The sequence below is a fragment of the Cygnus atratus genome, chromosome 3, assembly GCF_013377495.2.
Source record: "Cygnus atratus isolate AKBS03 ecotype Queensland, Australia chromosome 3, CAtr_DNAZoo_HiC_assembly, whole genome shotgun sequence".
Classification (NCBI taxonomy): domain Eukaryota; kingdom Metazoa; phylum Chordata; class Aves; order Anseriformes; family Anatidae; genus Cygnus; species Cygnus atratus.
This window is the reverse complement of record NC_066364.1, coordinates 54,673,311-54,690,765: the sequence shown is the minus strand read 5'-3', so window position 1 is coordinate 54,690,765 and position 17,455 is coordinate 54,673,311. Positions and strand designations below refer to the sequence as shown.

Below are 17,455 nucleotides of genomic sequence, written 5' to 3'. Positions count from 1 at the left end.
TAGTCTTTACTGTGCAGCTACTAGGCTGTGATCCAACAAACAACTTCATGGAGGGACAAAATTTTGCCTAATGTGGTCACAGGTTGTGGCAGTCACAAAAGTTTTTTTTTTTGTTGTTGTTAAAATTAATGATATAATTTTCTATTTTTCCCATAATCTGATTGTCATTCATGCTATTTTTTTATTTTATTTTTTAACAGGAGCACAATCAGTACCCCAATACTCAATGTTATAAAATACTATGCTATTAGGAAGGGTAATTTCAATACTTAAATGGTTCTTATAAAAAGGATGGAAGAGGACTCTTTACTCAGGTAGATAATGATAGACAAGGGGGAATGGTTTTAAACTAAAAAAAGGATAGATTTAGATAAGACATTAGGAGGAAATTCTTCACTGTAAGGGTAGTGAGGCACTGGAACAGGTTGCCAAGAGAAATTTTGGATGCCCCATTCATAGAGGTGTTCAAGGCCAGGCTGGATGGGGTCTCGGCCAACCTGATCTAGTGGGTGGCATCCCTGCCTATGGCATGGGTTGGAGTTAGATGATCGTTAAGGTCCCTTCCAACCCAAGCCATTCTATGACTTGTAAACTACTTTCTAGAAGCTACTTACACCCAGTGACTTTTCCAGCGCTGTCTCCAACATTGTGTTCGTGTCTGTTGAGCTGGGTAACCCTTAGCATAGTCAAATTGCTTAGGTATGTACTGTCAATAGCTTAAAAGCCTATCAACCTAAAGCCGATTCCTAGCCTTGCTGGAAAAGGAGAAAAAAGAAAATTTAGAACACAGCAGTTTACTCAGATTAAATGAATGAGTCAGTCAGGATGACTACTTCCTTGGAAAAATGCTGTTCTTGTTCTTGACGAATTCAGAAGGTAATCTGCCTTTTACTGAAAAAATGCCAATATAAACTCTGTTTAGAAGAGAAGGGCTGTTTTTTAACTTACAGGAGCTTACTAAATAGTTTATATAATAGAATTTGTTTGTTTTGCATCTAAATCTATCTGCTCGTAGTTGGATATATCCAAGCAGTTTGTCTTGTTAGGATCGTATGTATTATATTTATGGAAATGTCTTTCAGCCTGAAGGATCCCAGTGCACTTATGAATACTTTAATTCATTACTGGAATGAATTCTCTTCCCAATAAATCAGGAGGTAAGTCTAACAGAAGTCGAAGTTCAGAATTATTATAGACAAGAAAAGAATGTGGTTCGTTCGTTCTTTCTTTCTTTCTTTCTTTTTCCTTTTTTTTTTTTCTTTCCTCTTAGAAATGCAATTGTGCTAATATGTTTAAAAACCATTTTGATGTGTTCTCCTTTATGGGACCAATGTGTCTATATACATTTGAAATGAACCAATTTTATTCGTGGCTCTATGCTGATTATAAGGAAAAACTCTGTGGGAGAGGGAAACTGCAGTTATGAAAGGCAGCCCCAAGCCTTCTAGAAGTTGCACTCTTGCTAAACTAGTAATTAGTGGGTAATTTCATGAGTTACTGAGTGAGGCTGGTAAGGTGTGGGTTATGCGGGTGGTATAATGATGTCTTCTGGGCTTGTAACCCATATTTCTTTCTGTTCTTTTGCTTTTTATGGGGGTTATAACTGAAGCTAATTTTCTATGGGTATTGTAATATCCAAATAGAGCACATGACTGAGAAATGCTGTGTAAGTTTAAAGTAGGTGCAGCTGTAAAGAGACTAGAGGAAAGAGACTACAAGTGTGTTAACATCTGGGAGATGAGGGCTCCAAAACCTGGAGAGCTGGAAATATGAAGATGGAGGTGTTGAAGGGTATTGCAAGAAGGCTGAGGAAACCCTAGGAAAGATGGGGAAGTATGATGCTGTTTAGGCTGCAGCATATTTCAGAGGTAAGACAGATATGTGAGAATGTGTTTGACCATCTAACTACTTTTAAAGGAGGTCTCATTCTGCAAGAGTAAATTACACCAACCCAGGAGAGGAGAGGGGAGGGGAAGTGAGCCTTCCTGCTGCAGGAAGGAAGAAGGTTAAAGATGCCAAAGGAGCACACTGGAACAAAACTTGATGTCGCAAGTGCAGAGTCTCATACATTCTGTGTGTCTTAATCAGACTGTGCTAGGAACATATTGCCTTATAGAATATCATAGTTTCTGTGACTTGTAGGTTCAGTATTCTAAGACTGTATTTTTGAGAATTAAGTCAATAACACTCTCAGGTGAGATGAACTTGTGTGTTTACCTTGATTGTCACAAAAAGAGTGTTCTGTCCTTCTGTCCATTCATATAGAAAATACTTGAGTCTTGTAGAATTTCCAAGGATAAAATACAGATCATTCCAGAATAAGCAGAAACTGCTGAAAACATCAGTTTGGAAAACATTGTTCTACTTCTAAAACATTTAGAAACAATTTAAATGATTAATATGTTTTAAAAATAAATTTCCTATGGCTTTCAGATATTGCTTCCTCTTTGGCCCATGTTATAAATTACTGTTGTTGTATGAACACAATCATTATTCCTTTGAATGAATATATAGAACTTTGTTCTATTCACAGCCTTTAGTATTTTACAGATATTGTTATGGAAATGGTTTATCATTTTTCAAAAAGAAAATTCTGCCTCCAGGGTGTTTAGTATAACCTTATTAATCATTAAATGTGTAGAAGGTTTTATTGAAATATTGGTGCTGCTTGAAACAGCATAAGCTCCTATTAGAATATCTAACTGGCTTGAGGCAAGCAAGCCAGAAATATCTTCTGTAATTCTTAGTTAGTCATTTCCAATACCCCCAGCCCACACTATTCTGTGAAAATTTTTTTCTCTTGGGATGAAAAGGAAAACCATTTCAGAGTGGTACCAGTGCACCAGCTCTCCTGTTCCTGCTAAGCCTATTCCTGCCAGATCTCAGTCCTCAGGAGCCTTCATTCTGAGGACAGTGATGAGCCTGATGAGCAGAGATGAACTTGAACCAGAATTCTCAACACAAAGCTTCTCAATTTTAAGGATTCTTTATTGTACCACGCTCTTGAAATTTAGGTCTTTGGATACTGGTTAAATTTCTTTATTAGCAGCATGCAGTGCTCAAGGTAGGAGTAACTGAATTAAGAGTAATTTAGCAAATAACTAAAATGTTTGTATGGCCACATTAATGATTGTCTGTCTTTGCCATTCATTAATAATTGGTAGGCTTTTCCTTGGGGTAATGAACATTTAAGTGATTGAGAATGTGAGAGGCTGCCCTTCATCATATCACCGTTCATACTGAGCATGTCCAAATGGAAGAGAAGGAAATTATGTGTGTAGGTGTGTCTGGCACAACCAAAATATTTTTTGAGGTCTTAAGAAATCTCAAAAAATACTATCTGCAGTAGGACTTCCTAGATATGCTGGGGTCTTCTGAGGGAAAAACAGGTATTTGTGCAGCCTGGAGCAACTATACATATGCCCAAGGTCTGTCTGTAACCCAGACTGAGTATCAACCCACTGTATCCCAGGGAGTATATTTGCCAAACTGTAACCCTTTTCTTTTTTTTAAGGGTGTTTTGTTTGGAGGCTATTAATATGAGGATATTTCTGTGTCCTACAACAGCCACTGAAGCTCTACAGCTTCATGAATTACAACAGTAAAATTGCATTTGTATGCAAAGTGAGGAAAGGAGTGTTCTTTTGCAAAAGTCTGAAGTACTCAATTTACATAAATAACATAATAACACATGTGTTTTTCCCCTTGTAAAGGTGGAAAAGCAAGGGAGGAGTAGAACACACAGGACACACTTTATTATGGTGAGGAATGTTCCTGAAGGTTATTAATCTGAGTATGTTCAGTGACAAAAAAAAAAAAAAAAAAGTCAAAACAAGAATTCAAATTTTTTGTTCTCAGTGAAAGATTAAAAAATAATATTAAAGAGGATTAAAAACAAAACTCTAAAGCTTTTCATGAAATTTCAGTGTTTAAAAGTAGACCATTTATCACAGAAGAAGATTTTTTTTTTTTGATAGAAACATTGCATCTGGCTTAAAATCATAATGAATGATAGGAACAAACCACTTGATTCATTAGGTACATAGTTCTTCTAAAAACTTGTCCTGTTCCTATGTTGCTGACATCAGTGAAAACATTGCCTTTTATGTCAGCGGGCCAGGACTGAACTGAAAAGAGAAATAATTTATTTATAAGATGATAATCTTCAAAGCACTGAGCAGTTTCTTAGTGTTTTCTCAGGTACTGAGTACCTTTGATTCCCACTAGCTTATAGGGTTATGCTCAGCATTTTGAAAACCTGTTATATGGTTCCTCTATTTAGCAATCCTTGATACTATCATTTATTGCTTAGTATTGTCATTTTTTCCTGAAATACCTTTGTGCTTTCTCTCACCTCCCTTCAAGCACTGGAGGCTTTCTGCATAAAATGGGACCACAAAACTAGAAGATCCTCTGGAATCATTGAATTTAGACTTCATGAGTACAAAATGTCCAAGTGGGACAAAATGCTTTCTGAAGACATCCTATTGCCCGTGTTCTTTTGATCAGGGCTGAAAATACATCTGCTTTGCAGTGGTCTGTTTTGCAATGATCCTCATAAACTTATCCAGCTTCCCACTAATGGTAGTCTGTTTTTGGTTCTGCCAGCATGGTTGCAGTCTCCCTGCTCTGCTGGCTGGGGACCCTCCTCTGATTTCTAGCCTACACCTTTTCCTGTTCATTTCTGTATATTTGTTCATAATCCATCATCACCCTTCACTTGAATAGGCATCCTCTCCTTTATGTCTGTCCTCATAGTAATGTATATTTCAGGTAGCACACCTATTTCTTCAGTTTTTTTCTGCTCATGTAAACAGCAAGAAAATATATTTTTTTTTTCTTGTAAACAGGTCTGTACTCAGTACTCTGGGTAAAGCCTCACCACTGCTATGTACAGCAGCCTTAGTACTTCCATATCTTATCTAAAAGTATCTGTTTAGAATAATTTTAAGGATCATGTTAGCATTTTTATGACCACATTGCTTTAGTGATGTTGTTATCCTTAAAAGGGAACTGCTGGCTTCACTGAAGTCTGTGATGAGGTATTTTTAACAGAATCAAAATTTCATCCACTACCTTTACATTATTTTTCATGGTATGATCCTTTAACAAATTATTACATGTTTTAACATTACTTAATATCCCTTGTCATACTTCTGACCCTATCACTCATGCATTCTTTAATTCAAAGACAATTTTTTCATTGGTGCCTTTTAATACTGCTATAGTATTACACACACAAAACAAACAGACCAAAAACAACCACCATAAACAATTTTAAAAAATAAACATGGAACACAGTAACCCAACTCTTTGCTGCTATCTTTTCAGCAGAGTCAGAAGCAGAGGGTGGGTCTTTGATAAAATTCAGAAAGTAGAAGCAGAGGAATAGTGTTTGCTAGAATTCAGAAAGAACTCAACAACTTATACAATCCTGAGACCTGAACACCAACTGAACTTGCTTTAAAACGCACAAATACTGCTCAGAGGGGGTGAAAAGTCAATTTTCAGAATGAGGAAAAATGTGAGAGACCACAGCTAAGTAAATACATGGAAAGAAAGACCAGACACTAAAGGAATGGGCATAAAAATGTGGAGGTACCTCAAAAGAAACCATAACCAACAAACGCAAAGAGAGACGTTGCTGGAAAAACTTTGCAGTTCCACAATATCTTAACAAGCCAAGCCACAAGTCTATAGTTGTAGCAGCTGTTCATTTCACAGCCATGGAAGACGTGACACTTGAAGATATGCCAACAAAGTAGAAAAGTCAAGTGTGAATCTATTTTATTTATTTATTTATTTAAGAGTAATACTTTGCTCATTGTGAAATGTTACTAAGGGAGAAATGACTTGCCTGTTTAGACTGGGCTTAGTGGGCATACTGGCAGTAAACTGTACGTCTTAGCTCCTCTTACATAATATTATTTGATTAATGAAATGAACCACAGTGACACTTCAAAATTGATTATTTCAGCTAATCTAGCATGCATACAAAATGATTTCAAGAATGTGAATTTTTATGCTGTGTTCACAAAACCAGTGAAGAACTGTTCCTATCTGCTGTGTGCTTATTTAGGACATTTTTTTTTCAGTAGGCCTCACCATGGCACAGGGCAGGAAAATGCTTGTTTGAGTTTTCTCATCAGTTAGGGGCACACAGGATTTTAATTATTTCTTCATTTATTTTATTTCTTCTCCTGGCTTCCAGTGGACAGAAGGCAGTTAGCATATGTCCACAGCAGCAGTTAAGATCAACCTTAAGGTCAGCTTCCAACCCACCATTGGCCTACCCTTTCCACCTTAGTATAGAGCCCTTTTACTGCAGCCTTTAGGTGTGCGCTAATAACAAACCCATAACAATCCTGCACTGATCCATTCCTGGCTTCTGGTTCCTCTACATTCTAAATATACTACAAGTACTCCAAAAAAGAGTTAAGAAGATGGAGAAGACTGATTCTTAAAAGTTTAGCAATGCAATACAAATAACCTCTAGAAGGCTGAAGGAAGCTTCATGCTAAGGAATACACGAAGAATGTGGCTCTGACAAGTTGATGGTGACTGGTCGCGATGAAACCTAAATGTCTGTGGAAGCTTACCTTGAATTAACTTAGTCCAGAGTTTGTACTTTTCAGTAGTGCTTGCAGTTATTGCAGATTTTTTGGATTAAACCCAATATGCATGACAATGTTACAGAATATAGTCAGTCTATATCCTCTCATTTCTATGCTAAGATGAAATAAAAATCATTGGTTTTCAGGATGCAATGGAGAAGATATTAACCTTCAAGTGATCACTATAATTTGAAAAGCAGAGTCTGAAAATTGTGAAAATAAATTATACAGTACAAATAGATTCAAGTATATTAAATTCAGGTCTGCTGTTGAACAAAAGCAACATGCACAGGCTCTTTCATCATCTGATTGCTTTTTAGGCCATGCTCTGTGGCTGAAAATTAATAACATATTGATGCTCTTGAGGTTGATGATACGAAGGAAACTAATTACATCTGAAACCAATACCAGACTATTTTCAGTTAGTGTTATCTCTTACTCGACTTCAAAAACTGAACCCAAAGCTGACCCAAAATATAATACCATCTTTGTAAAATCTCCAGTTTCTGTTGGAAGAAACGCTTAAGATTTTTGGGACATAAAATACATATACTCTCTTAATATGAAGTCCTTGCCTCCAGAAATTGCTTTTTGAGAGTGGCATGGGTGTACCAAGAAGTCTGACTGATCTCCCTTTGAGTGTACAGGGCACTGCTTTGACCGTCACCTTCCTCTCTTGCCAAGCTGACCTTTGAGAAAGCTGTTACCTCTGCAGAGGTACATGATTTTGCACTAAGCCTACAAAAGGCTCTCTCCAATCGTTCTTACAGTCCCCACAATGACAACTCCATTGGGTGGGTGGTCAACCCAGTGGCAGCAGCATCTTCCAACTTCTTTGGTCATCTGCAAAGCAAGTATGTGCTGTTGCATCTAGGAGCAGAGGTTGTTTGGTTTGCAGAACATGTACATGGATGCGATATGGAGTGGGGGTAGGATGGGGATTGCAGCAGGTATTAGGTAATCTGTTTAAGTCTGTTTCAGATCTCTAACCAGTCTTTGTATTTCTGAGCTCCTGAAATTTTGAGTCAATCGTTCTGGTTTTGATCAGGGTAAGCTTTACTAGTTTCTTTATAGAGCACATATGGACCTGTCACTGGACTGTTTAACTGACACATTTACAGTAATCGTTCATCTGGCATGCAGCCATTAGCATATAAAACACTAGGTCTGCAAAGTTAACTTTAATAATGAGATATTAAAATATTCAGCAGACTTCCCCCACCTTTTTGCAGAAAAGCAGTCTGTGGGCAATCACGTTTGCTCATCACAACAAATGAGCAGCAGGCATCAACAGCCACCCTATGATCTGCTGAGGAGGAATGTTTCTCTCTTTACTGGTGGGGCAGCTATTTGGCTCTCTACTTTTTTTCATGGAGTGGTGATTAGGACTGGCCAAACTTCACACCCACATAACTTTCATTTCTGTGTATTCCACACGAGTCTGGTCATAACTAAAATACATTTGTGATCCTTGTTCCAAGGCTCCAGGTGGTACAAAACGTTTGCTCTTTTGCATAGTTTTAACATAAAGATATGTGGGTTGCCTTCCAGATGCATTATACTGAATACTTTTGTAACATTTGGAAACCTCTGGAGGTGCAATGCTCCATTTTTCCTGAGGTATATTAGATTCTTGGAGAGGTCTCCTTCCACCATTGCTAGTGTTGCTGTACAGGCCCCTTGTGTTTCAGTTGAACTATAATTATTTAGCACAGCAAATAGATGCTTGATGTTTCCATTTTTTTTTTATATGCTCAAGTAATCAGAAGCTATATGTGTAGCAAGAAGACAAGAAAGTATAGTACAAGTGTTTGAAACACATATTGAATGCAACTGAATTGTACTCATCTCAGGTAATTTTTTTTGTTGTTAAGCTTTCCAATATAATAGCAATTTGTGTTTGAGGTTCAATAATGTAGGTAATTTAAAAAAGCTTTTACAACCACTTATTTTGGCAAGACTTTTGAGCAGAAATTGCTAATAAAATTTCAGTGGCCTTAATCAACCCCTTATACAAGGTAACTGTGAAAAATAGCATGGGAAAAATGTTCATACAGGAATGTCTTATCAGGCAAAACTTGAAATAAAATGAAAATCTCCTCTGATGACAGAGAAATGTCAAATCTTTCTTCACAAGCATTGGGAGCAAACTCTTTTCAAATTGCAAACTTGTGCTCATTTCTAGATACTCAAAAGGAATGCTTGCAAAATTGGAGAAAGATTAGGGACAGAAGCAAAAGTTGCTAGCCAAGTGTTTTTAATTCTGAGACCTAGTTCAGAAAAAAAAAAAAAGTTATATCACTTTTGCAGCACTTTTTGGAACCACTTAATTAATGCATGATTGAAGGAGTAATCATTCAAATACAGTAAGTAGCTATTTCTGTATTAGCTATTCCTGCATTTCTTGCATGGTTTTATTAGCAGTGGAATTGCTGACATTTAAAATGTCCTTACCGCCATCAGAGTTAGCCTAGGTAGAAATAAATGAAACCCTTTTGCAGTTTGACTTGTTATTTCAGGTTCTCTGTAAATTCAGACAGACAGTAAGCTACATTTTTGAGGTTTTCTTTGTAAGTATAACAGATATACACTGACTTGTAGAAAAACAGCACTCTCCCTCCCTAAAATAAAACAAAATGCAGCTGAGTCTCTGGAGAACATTTTAGAAACCTGGAGAGAGTTAAATTTGCACATAAGCAAAAAGTACAGTGAGAAGATTGTTTATTTCTGATAGTAGTTGCTTCTAGTGCCTGGACGTTTTTACATTTTAAAGATAACCATGAAATTGTTCTGCAGGAGGATCTGGAGTACTGAAGTTTCATTATGTAACATCGAAATATTTAGATAATACTCTGCATGAAAGAAATCTGACTAAATTAGTTCTGACAGGGCTATTTTGCTATTAAGGTGGATACGAATAAAATGGGGCAAAGCAATAGTGTGTTGTTTTTGAACTGGGATCTATAAAAAATGCTCAGAGAGGGATTATTTCTTTCAATACAGTACACAGATGAAATATAAGTCTATAGAGAATGTTATTCTGTATGTAGATGTATTCAGTATGAAATTACAAATCTTCTATGAACCTGGTAAAGTTTGGTAGATGCAGGTGTATTCTCTTGAAGAGAAGGCTGGTGAAGCTAAGAACAGACCTAGATTATGTTTTTGTCAATCTGACTACAAAGTCCTGTTCAGCCTCAGATGGAGTGCAGGAAAATGAAGTGCCATAGCTACTGCTCAGATGAAACCCAACATGCAAAACATTGAAGATGGGAGCACAGATGGCTTGGACTTTTTTTTTTTTTTTTTCCCCTGTATTATCAATTTAAGGAGGAAATTGTTGAAGGCACACCTATTGATTGGCAAAGTGTTACAGAAAAATATATTTAGAAGGAAAGATGAAGGTCACTCAGGGAAAGAAAAATCTAAGAAAGTCCAGAGCTATTTTCTGCTGACTTCAGTGAACAGTGACATTGAGAAAGCTGTTAATCTTTGTCATAGATACTGAAAATACAAGCCAAGTTGAGTCAAACTGCTCATATTAACCTATAAAAAACTGTTCTCTTGGAATAAAGTGTGCCTGGCTTTATTGTGTTAGCTAGAAAAATGTGTGTAGTAGTCCCAAACTATTTTGTTTCATTACTCAAAGCAAATCTTACCATGTTGGATAGTACATATCGAATGATTTTTACAGATTATTGTATTCTTGAGATGGCAGAGCTGAAAATGAGATGTACATTCATAGGCATGATTGCAGTTAACTGTGACTAAAACAGATAATTCTGGAAAAAAAATTAAAGTAACACATCTTTTAAAATAATAAATTACCAACATTGAGATGTGGTCTCAAGCTTTTTGACGGCCGATTTGGCTAAAAACTTAAACCCACTACTTTGGTAATATTAGAAAATGGTATCTTGGTTGGTGTGAGAATTGCAGAGGAATGAAGGATCAGATAAGGCATCAGAGGAATCTGCACATATTTTGTGTTGAGAGTTTGCACTGGTTCAAAAAGGGGAGTCTGGGTATGCCTTAAAGAAAAAGATTGGTCATAGGAGATAGTACAGTCCCAAATTCTGAGATCATCAGCATTTGCTCAGACATAGGTGTCCCATGGATAAATGGGGAATATCTGAGACAAGCCTGCAAGTAGCTGTTTTGCCCAGGAAAGTCTAAGGCAGGTGACAGATGAACAGGATTGAAATGGCTGATCACCTGCCCTTGCACAAGTCAGGACTACCTATTATCAACTCATACCAACAATGGAACATTGCACAATTTAGAAAGCCCAGAGTGGGGTTAGTAACACTGCCCTAATGTGCACTGTATTACTGCTGAAACAGATCAGTTAGCTTGTATGGGTATCTCTGCATGACATGGTCTTTGGCCAGAAAAGTAACCTTTACTTAGAGGGTCAAAAAAGAGAAATAGCTCATTTAATAACTGCATTTTTTTTTCAAACAATACAACATTTTCCCTTTGGCTTCCCCTGCTGCATGCCAAGAGGCTCCTTTCAGAGAGAAAGAGGAAAAGTACAGAAAGGACGCAAAATGTGAACACAGCAGGTCCCTCCAGTGTTTTGTGCAGTGCTCAAAGTACAAAGAAAACATAATGAAGAAACATGGTCTGACTGTCCAGCTTTTCATACCAGCATTTAAAACAATAACCTGGGGCAAAAGATTAGCAAAGAAGGTCAGATGGAGAGTTACAGGGAGCAGGAAGGCTGGTAGCTTTAGAGGAATATCACTTTCACAAAACCAGCTGAATAAATTACTGCCTTCATGGAACTGAGCAGAAGATTGTAGAGACTTGAGCTGGGTGTCCCTGAGTGCAGCTGAAGTGGTGCTTGCTTTTCTGAGCCAACAAAATGCTCATTAGCTTGTCCACATTTGCAAGAGGGGAACTGGGCTGGCACGATCACCACTGGAGGGGAAGAGAAAGGAGAACAGGAGTGTGGGGAGACTAGGGTCTTCTGAGACAGGATGTTGGTGGGAAGGGCCAAGGGCTTTGGGCCAGCATTATTTGCTCAGTCTCCTACTCCCTAAAGGTGGCACATATTCCAGCCAGGCTGCAATTTGGCTAAGGCAGATAATACTCAAGTAAAAACTGAACTTGAATATTCCTATTATTCTTTGTTCTTTTTAGAAAAAAAAAATATTACTGTGACAAGATTCTAAGAGCTGACAGATTGGAGAAGCAAATTTTCTGACACTGAAGAGAAATTCATTTGGCCAAATAAACTAAGGGAGCTTGCCTATTCTTAGAAATTATTATCCTAATAATGATTGCTATGGACTTTAAAACAATGTATGTGCTAAATACCAGCAGTGAGCTCAGTGGTGCCCAGAAAGGGAAGAATGTGCAGATCATATTGTGAGAGCTTCACAGCCTAAAACATCATTGCTGTAAGCTAGAAAGCAATAGGAAAGTTGAAAGCTTTGTAGGTTCCACTCTCCGATACCAAGGTACTCCAATTCAAAGCAGTGCTGCAGTCTGCAGAAATCAGGAAGAGCCCTTCTCTGCCTGTTTTCCTGTGGTGTGGGCACAAGGAATGGCTGAAGGGATGGGGACCTCTGGTTCACCTGGCTACAGCTGCTGGCCCAGCCCGGTGTCAGCAGCACACCAGGAGGGCAGCAGGCAGCGTTCAGGGGTGCCAGCAGCTGCCTGGAGGGAGCATGGTGCTCCCTCCCATCTCCCAACTTTGTAGGATGCCTGCTTGCTTAGCGTGCTGGGAGCTGGGGAGCTGCAGCTGCCTGCACCTCTCACGGCTCGAGCTGCGCGAAAGCACCGTGGGGAACCTGGCCAGTTCTGCTGAGCGCCAGTGAGGGACTGGGAATTTTGCTGTCTAGAGGAAAAATGTTGTTATGTCTAACATTTAATGCAGTGCTGGCACCACGAGGCTGCAGGCAGATTTGTTTATTTGACAGGCTCTGCTAGCTTGACTTTCTAAGGGTAAAAACCTACATTCCTATCTGGAGAGGCTTCCTTAAGAATGGATGGAGCAGTCGCATTGATCAGTGATCTCTCAAGAGGGCTGGCAAGGTGTTTCTGGCCGGGGTTTCAGCCCCAACCTGATGCCAGGGTGTCATGGTCTAATGCAACCACCGGTTTTGTTTTGTTCTTGCAAAAGCCTCCCAAAAGGACAGTCTTCTGCACTTCTGCAGTTGTGGATGGTTCTTCTCTTCCATAATTATATTGATAAAGTATCAGCCATTGTGGAATCAAAAATGCCACTTGCCTCCACAAGTAGCTTTCACATTATCTTTATATTACAAGAAAAACATTTCTTGTTTTTTCTTTTAATGTGACACTGGTTAAATTATATCTTAAAGGGAAAAAATGTTTGCAGATATTGTTGATGACCCAGATTGTTTATAAGACAGGCTGTTGTTTTAAGAGCAGCATGTGCTTGTTCAGTGGACACCCTCAGTGCCGTCAAACATTACTAACACTGACCAAAAAAGGTATTTCATCTTGAATTTGAGAAAGCATAAATATTTGAATCAAAGCAAAGATATAGCTGCAGTCTCAAAAGGCCAGTGGAAAAACAACATGCACCATCATATCTAGAATCAAAGCTTTATAAAACACCTTTAATATAATAAATATCCAGCCTGTGTGTTGAAATGGACTGTATGTTCTATATTTGTACTAAGGCCAGTAAGGAGAACTGTTGATCTTTGAGGTAAGTATTACCAAGACTTCTGGAAAAGTAGAGGAAAGTTCATCCCAGGAAGGACTGCTCCTTCAAATCTCATCTTACTGATATTAAAAATAACTTACAGCATCAGCAGACACCGAGAAGGTAGAACTGGAGCTCAGATCTGGGAATAGGCACTGGGGAAAGGAAAACAAAGGAAACCAGTAAAGAACCAGAAACTAAGGATAAAAGCTGAGCAAGGAGAAACAGGGTCCAAGGCGAGAAATCAAAGCAACAAGCTCCAGAAACTCCTGAAAAGTCTTTTTAAAAGACACTCTCCTGCTGTCCTGCTGGTAATTTTGGCAGTGAGGAAGGAAGGCCTTAATGTTCCACTTGTCCCCAAGCTGCTCAGGGTCTCTTTGCAATATCCAAGTGTTTTCTGATCATCTATGTTGAAAGGTATGAACCATAAAAATTAATTTGTTCCAGGTCCATATTTACAGGAATTTTAATGAACTAGCAGTGAACCTGGTCTGTACATTGAGCTAACTAGCACTGAAGCCCAGTTTCCATGTAATAAAAGTATGTGCAACACCATGTATTTTTAGATATGTGAAAATACTTTGCAAATAAATATGTACACAAAGATAAACACATGCAGACAAAATCCCACGGAAAACAAAGTATGTTCTACATAGTACATGTTTGATCTACACTAACTACACATACAGAATGTTCAACTGTATTTATGCTTCTGAAGCTTAAATGAAAATAATAGTACTAAAGAATTTTAACTATCAGTCTCAGTTTCATATCCCTAAGTTTCCTGAAACATTTAAAACTGTGACTGGAATCTCATGCTTCCTATGCTAAATTTAATTTGGAACACAGGCCAACGGAAATATAGTTAATTTAAGCCAAAGTTTGATTTTGCTATTTGCAAACAATATAAAGTGGTTAAAGTCTTGGGTATTTATCCTCTGAGGTAGCATGTATTTGCCCCTATTATGTGATTGCCACCCTTCTCATTAACAGCAAAGGATTTTATTAGTTTGTTTAGGAATTTTAATGCATTAACGCTTTCTAAATGAAACCTGCTACTAGTGATGTATAACAGAAAATCAACAAAATAAAACAATTTGTGTAGCTTTTTATATCTGACATGACTGAAAGTTAGTCATCTCGTGATTCACACAGAAAATACTGTGGGTGATGAGGTTTTCCTTAAAAAGAAAAATATCAGTATGTCTTTGGGAAGATTTACTGCTCCCAGCTCTCATATGATTTTCCCTTTTCCCTTCTTTTCCAGAATGAAAGCACCAACTTTGCTGCTAGTGACCTGACTAGGAACTGCAACTAATGTCTACTTCTTCACAGCACATAGTCTCTCAGATTTTCCGATCACTGTCATTGATCAGTCATCAGATTTATTGTGAATTTGTATCTCTTTTTGCATCTTTGCTTCTTAGGTGAGATATGCTGTGGTACAGCCATACAGATGGGTAGAAGCACATAGCTTTCAAGACAGTTTAAACAACTATGTTCATCAGATCTTCCTGGGCATGGCGACTATGAAAACATACATGGCTTTATTTATTTATTTATTTTTATTTTTTTTTGTAGGGGAATATTGACTTAGGATTTTTAGTATTTTACACAGGTTTAAATTAGAGATGCCTTTTCTGTTAGTTCTTCAAGGCACATTCAATGCAAAAGTAAAAATCTTTTATAATACATTTACCGCATATACTGAAAATATGCTGCTTTTTTTCTTTCCCCCAAAAGAAATGAACACATACACCAATGTAAAATAGATACTAATCTAATAAGATGTGTAAAAGTGCTTATTTTGGATCTAGCTCAAGTCCCCATGAATTTGATCCTTATTTAAATCCAGAGAAAAATTAAACCCATTTTTGGATAGGTATACAGAAGAGTACAGTGCTGAAACTCTTGAGAAATTTAGGCAGGGCAATTGAATTATACCAGGCTGGAATTTGGACATTTGTTTAGACTAACATTTTTTGCTTATCAAGGGTACCTTTCACTTACTAGTTCCTTTACTTCACAATTAACAGCTCAGGTTGGGATTTTGGCCTAGAAATCATACTTTCATTGACTTTAATGATCTGCAGTTCAGCACTTGGAGTTCGTGGTACATATTTCATAATGCTGATAAGCTGATAGTGGAATCATTTTTTAAATGCTACTGGCTATCTCACAGCAAATTTCCATTTAGAGAGAGTCACGCAATTCTGTTATCTGTTCTCATTTAATCTGTGGACAGGGTAGAACTTACACAAAATTAAATGCATGCTCATGCACAGGTTTAGCAATAATAAGGTGGCAGTTGTGAAATATATCTAAAACTTCAGAAGATAAGGTCTCAGATGAAGATGAACTTGTTCCCTAATAAGCATGTATTCTTGATATGTTTTGTGCAGACATATTGAGTTTGTGCAAGCTCCAGTATCTGAATCAACAGCAGGAATGGAGACAGAGCCCAAACTAGGAAGTGATGCTATGGGGACTCTTGTGCTTGCCTATATAGCCAGTGTGGCCACTGGTGCCTTGAGTTAGTAAGTAAGGGCTGGAGTTTGTACAGAGGTACCACAATTCATTTAATTTCCTCAGTGTTTATTATAAAAATGTGCAAGTTCAAGCTGAAGACTTAGCATGATCCATGTTAACAATGTAATAGCCTCCATTATTGTTTTACAACAATAAACACTGCTGATAGTAAAGAGCAATATTTTACCAAGAGATTCCATGGAGTGTGACCCCATGCAATGCAATATTTCCTGAGAGGAGTGTCAGCTTACCAACCTGACTATTGCTATAACGATTATTTCCAAAAACAGAATACAGGTCAGATGAGTGAAAGTGAGAACTCTGCCATTTATTTAGAAGAGCTTTCCCATCTGGTTCCTTATGATTTAAGGAACTACACCAGAAGCCACAGTTCTTCTCTCAATTAATTATGCCTATATTTAATCTGATTTTTTTTTCACACTATAATAAAAATGAGTTATGCCAGTCACAGTCAGTAAAGTCAATTGCCTTTTGATGGGCAATGTCCTGGTTTAAGACAGCACACTTACCACTCCAGTGGTAAAACAGAAGGCATTATCCAGTGCTTCCAATAGAGAATGCAGTAAATATGGACAGAAAGGAGGAAAGACAGTGGTTGTTTAATCTCTGCTTCTCTTTTGCATATCTTCATAGAATCATGTGACTCTATGTTCCATAAAATCACATGAAGATGTGAAAAAGAGAAACAGAGATTAAACAACCACTATTTTATTAAATGCATTTCAGATGGTTCTGTGATGGTGATGCAGGTTAAATGGTAACTGGTCTTTATTTTGACTTATGTTTGGGGGTGAAAGCTGTTTTTTTGACATTGTGTTATGTTTCATTCTGTCGTTATATTAATAATTATTGTTTTTAATTTCTTTCTTCTTTCCAGAGCTAGCAGAGCTTTCCAGAGATTTCCCTCACCTGCTTGCCTCATACAGCTGCCTCCTTATGGATGGTCTGCTTCTCCTCTTTCATTTACAATATTATCTTTCAAAAGACCAAATAAATGCAGCTTTGAAAATCTTTTCTTGTCCTTCTCCTGCAAGTGATCATGTCCAAAAGCCTGACAGCAGAAGTCCAAAAATAATCACCTTGTTTACAGGGCTTCCTAGTAGGAGTTGCCAACTAATAACCAACTAGACAGAACAATTAACAGGCAAAAGGACGTATTACCAGACACATAGTTAAAAAGTTTAATTGGAAATAGTGCAGGATGCTTTTTACTGTAAAATGGCTTTATTTTTCTTGAAAGCAGGACAACACTGCAACAAGCTGGTGTTTCACTTTCTAATAATAAAAATATCTCTGGGGTCAAAATCAGGATTAAGTGGCTATTCTTATTAACCAGTATCTTGCAGCATAACAGAGTTGCCACAAATGACATCAAACTCAGTATAACCGGGAAACTTGTGGCAAGAAAAAAATAACTTCATTCTAAAATAACAGATATAACAACTTCGTCATTTAAATGTCAAAATATTTGAGCTAAGGAAATGTAAATATTAACAAATTAAACCAACCTGCCAAATCACAGTTTGCAAATGTTCCAAGTAGGAAGATGGTGAGTTTCACCAAACGGCAGACTTAAGGCTTTTCTTTTCTTTTTTCTTTTTTCTTTTTT

At 37.5% G+C, this 17,455-nt stretch overlaps 1 long non-coding RNA gene across 1 annotated transcript; it reads left to right on the top strand.

The window, feature by feature from the left end:
- Positions 1 to 963: 963 nt before the first annotated feature.
- Positions 964 to 16,851, top strand: LOC118244055 (uncharacterized). Its single transcript, XR_004777436.2, has 3 exons — positions 964 to 1,157; positions 14,564 to 14,723; positions 16,724 to 16,851. It is a non-coding gene; the product is annotated as an uncharacterized LOC118244055 (long non-coding RNA).
- The last annotated feature ends 604 nt before the right edge of the window (positions 16,852 to 17,455 follow it).